Source organism: Oratosquilla oratoria, chromosome 8, assembly GCF_046742065.1.
Source record: "Oratosquilla oratoria isolate Oo_2021 chromosome 8, ASM4674206v1, whole genome shotgun sequence".
Lineage (NCBI taxonomy): Eukaryota > Metazoa > Arthropoda > Malacostraca > Stomatopoda > Squillidae > Oratosquilla > Oratosquilla oratoria.
In genome coordinates, this window is record NC_134784.1 from 22,806,736 (window position 1) to 22,811,636 (window position 4,901).

Below are 4,901 nucleotides of genomic sequence, written 5' to 3' on the forward strand. Positions count from 1 at the left end.
GTGTGTGTGTGTGTGTGTGCGTGTGTGTGTGTGTAATTCACCATGGTCTTGGATCACGAGTTGGACTCGTGATCGACATCTACTACCCTACCGGATGAGAGCTCAGAGCTCATGTATGCCGATCTATGGGTAATGCTGTGACCTCACACACACACACAACTCCACGCCCACGAGAGTTGGGGTAGCGGCTCGCAGCGCAACGATACTGAAACTATTTCAGCCCTGTGCGTGCGTGCGCGCGCGCGCGCGTGTGTGTGTGTTTGTGTGTGTGTGTAAGGGAGACTTTTACATATAAGTACTGACGTTCTTTATATATTTTATTCTCCCTAAATAGCACTACACGTAATTCTGGGATTGTGACGGTGGTGACATGGGGTACACGTCACGTGTGATGCGTCATCACAGCGCCGCCCACAGCGACACCTACACAGCAGCAGTAACACGCAAACTATACTCCAGACCTCTTCACTACATGGACCTTAGCATTTATACGATATCATTTAACTAAAGAAAAAAATGAATAAATGTTTATATAGAATGACAACCTAACGTTAGTGCATTCTGTGTGTGTATATATCAAATACTACACGCATACACATACACGCATATATCGTATTTTTATTTGTAGACAGGCTGGGCAAGTTAAAGAGGAAGAGACTGGACACATTTACAATTATGTAAATGCAATACATACATACACATATATAGACATAAAACATATAAATATATATATATATATATATATATATATATATATATATTTATATAAATTATATAAAACCGAGCCTGTAACCGATACTTTGACGTCATGTCGCCAGTGTTGTGACGTCACGTCGGCGTTGTTGCACGAGACGTTATAAATTCTGTAACGGATAATCAACGATTTGTCATGGGAACGCAGAAGACTGTTTTTATGGTCTTGATTGATCTTAAATGAAATATTAATGCTAAAAAAATATAGTTGCGCTATTCAACTTGCCATGTCAGCAAAATGGCAAAGATCAAATCTTCTTCAGATATATATGATTGAGTTTTCTTTACATGTACATGCATATACATCACAATAGCAAATAGGTTCAATTCTTACTTATCAGGTGGCACTTACTGTGCCCCTTCCTTGCGTGGGAACTTACGCCTCAAAAGATAACAATGGTTGTTATGAATAAATTCATTAATCAATTAAATAAAATCAATAAATAGAAATATAAAAATATGTCTGTATATTGTTTCTTCCTGCCGACATCGGAAGCGTGCTGGGTTCGAATCCTGCACGCCTCTTCGAATCTCAGTAGTGACTGTTACCAGTAACCCAACATTCCCCAGAGAGCATCATAGAGCAAAGGTGGCGGCTTCGGCCGCAGGTACTCAGCGCCTCCTGGCGTACGCTCCTCGCCATCTCCGTTTACGGGTTATAGCGTACGTCGTACTTGTTGTAGACAAGGCGGTCGTTCACTGCTTCATCCAGGAAGTACTTTAGTTAGGTTTGCATTTGCATACCTAGTTCAGATGCTTATGCAAGCAAGCGTTCTTTTCTGTGTGCGTGGGTGTGTGTGTGTGTGTGTGTGTGTGTGTGTGTGTGTGTGTGTGTGTGTGTGTGTGTGTGTGTGTGTGTGTGTGTGTGTGTGTCTGTGTGTGTGTGTGTGCGCGCGCACGTGTGTTTACCTTGTTGTATTCTACGGGGAAAGGGAGCTATGCTCGTGGTGTCCCGTGTTTGTATCTCGCAACGCCTAGTTTGTTCTTAAATTAATGTACAGTGTTTGCACACACTATTGTTTCGTGTGGAAAACTGTTTTTTTTCCAAATCTCTTCTATAACTGTCCTTTTTCAGTTTCTTTTCATGTCCCCTTGAGTGTGTGTGTGTGTGTGTGTGTGTGTGTGTGTGTGTGTGTGTGTGTGTGTGTGTGTGTGTGTGTGTGTGTGTGTGTGTGTGTGTGTGTGTGTGTGTGTGTGTGTGTGTGTCTGTGTGTGATTCACCACCATGGTCTTGGGTCACGTGTTGGACTCGTGATCGACAGCTATTTCCCTCCCGGATGAGAACTTATATATATGACCGATCTATGGGTAATGATGTGACCGTACACGCACACACACACACACACACACATCTCCACGCCCACGTGTTGGAGTAACGACCCGCAGCGCAGCTATACTGAAATTATATCAGTCCGGAAGGGAGGGGGATTCGAACCCGGTCCACCGTAGTGGCGGTCGGGAACTCTAACCACTGCGCCTCCACCCATCCTCAGATAAAACAGGAGAAGACAACGGATCCACTTTCTTCCTCTTTCGTACAAATTCCCACAATCCTTGAACCATCTGCCTCTTTATTCTCCCCTCCTCCCCCTCCCCTCATCACCCTCTCGCTCTTTAACCCCTCTTTTCATCTTATCACTCTCTTTGTAAACCAAGAAAGAGGCAAGAATTAGTTTACCAAGAGAGTGATTAACGAATGGAATAGACTCAGTAACCACGTAGTTAGTGAGCGCTGAAATTATCGGTTTAAGACGTCTTAAGAGATTAGATAACTTTCATGGATAAGGATTAATGGTTGTAATGAATATGGAACGGCCTGGTGTAGGCCTTATGGTCTCTTGCAGTCTCCTACGTTTTTATGTTTTTATCCCTCTTGTATTTCATCTTCTTGCCTTCCATAATAAGTCCTACTTCCTTCTCATACATTTCCCTTTACCTTCCTTTTACCTACGATCCCTATTCTCTGACTTCTCTCAAGTCGTTATCTTTATGTGCAAACAACATTTAACCAAAGTCTTGCTTCATTTTCTCCATTATATTCACAACTTTTTGTACATTTATCACTAAATTTCATAGGCTACACCTTCTACAGTTTCCTTTAAAAAGTATGTACTTTGATCAATCCATTCACACTATCTCTAACTTATTCTAGTGTCAAATAATACCGACAGTTGTCCCCGGACTCGAACCGAGGCCTTGCGTGGCTTTCAGGTAACTGGTAACGATCCATTCCACTGATGAACCGCAGCAACTTCCATGTTACCCCAAACAAACCGAGCGATTTTTGAAGAAAAAAATATCAGGTATTTTGAGTTTATTCATAAACCCAGGAACATTCTGTAAAAGGTTCTTGCAAAGAAAAAAAAAACAAAAACAGACTAAATATTCTTCTCACGATCAAATAAGAGCCAAATTTAGCTCAGTACTCTTACGGCTCATCTGCTAAACTCCTCTAGAATTATCAGAAGCCCCTGAGAACAATGCTCGCCGCGACACAGGACCCCACGAGCGTTAACTTGCTTCCTGTATAATACAATTAAGTAAAATCACGGACCAAAGGACAGAACCTTATCGAAAGACTAGCATCACCAATGTAAATATCGTGATTCTAAAACATCGTGATAATTATTGTCAGTACACAATGTGCTTCAATCCTCACCCAGTGTACATACTTCAGTTCCTCACAACGAAAAAGCGTTATCACACTAGCCAAATTTTCCTTCGACTGTTGAAGCAGATTTGCAATTCGCAGCTTTCGGGAAGGAATCTAATATGCTGGAGGAAGTAGATTTACCTCCAGCATAATATCAAACGACACTTTTTGTAAATTGTCGAGACAAGACAATAGTTTGCCAGTGTGTGATTTTACGGCGGACAAAGTTCTTGTCCCGCCGACCGATTGAAGTTGAAGGAAAATTAGCTCAGTGAGATAACGCCTTCAACTGTAGTTATATTTCATGGCAAGTGACGTTGGATTATTACCTCACGTCAGCGGTGATTCGCCAGCGCTTCTTTCTTTGGAAACTGACGTTGGGTAATACCTCAATCCGTTTCACTGTTGTGTAATATGAAATTTTCTGTGACGACATTCTAGACAAGCGACGCCCTCCCTGTCTACTTCAAACGGTGTAGACAAACTACTGACATCACGGACACCTCTACCACTACTACTATTACTACTACTACTACTACTACTAGTACTACTACTACTACTGCTACTATTACTGCTACTTCTACTACTTTATTTTCATTTTGTTAGACCTTCATCCTTGTGGAACTATGTGGTGAAAGTAGTCCAGATGTCTTCAACAGTCACAGTTCATTGGCGACCACCACCACAACCACCACCACCGCTGCTACTATTACGACTACTTTTACTACAATTACTGCTACATTATTTTACTTTTATTAGCAACCTCCATCCTTGTGGAACTGTGTGGTGAAAGTAGTAAGGTCTATCTTCCACAGACACAGTTCATCGGCGACTACCACCACAACCACCACTACTATTACTACTGCTACTCCTACTACTACTACTATTATTATTATTACTACTACCACTACTATTACTACTACCCTTAAGGGCCATTTACACGGTCGAACGGTTTGACAAACCCGGTTTGTCAGGCAAGTGTTTGAAGTGATGTTTGACCGTGTGAATGGGGTATTTGGTCGTCAAACACGTTTGTCGAACGTGTTTGACAACCAAATACCCTATTCACACGGTCAAACATCACTTCAAACACTTGCCTGACAAACCGGGTTTGTCAAACCGTTTGACCGTCTAAATGCCCCTTTAGGTATAATCTTCTGTCAAATCCAATGGAATACTGCCGTAGACTTATAGGCCCATACATATACCTAAAAACCCCTTCCTTTTATAAAGGAGGGAAGCAGACAACCCAAAACCTCGACCCATCCCTAAACTTACAGTGTTGACTTGAAGACTTGCAGTATAAACAAGCATGCAATGTTGCAAAGCACTCGTTTCTTCTGCTCATACAATCGCTATCTGTGAGTTTACGCCCTGTTCACACTAGCGGTCTGAACCGCACGGAAACCGCGGCGGTACCGCATAGTCAAGATAAATCTTCGCGGTTGTGTGTCAACGTCTTCATAAACTCGCACTGTCACTGAACCGCAGCGGA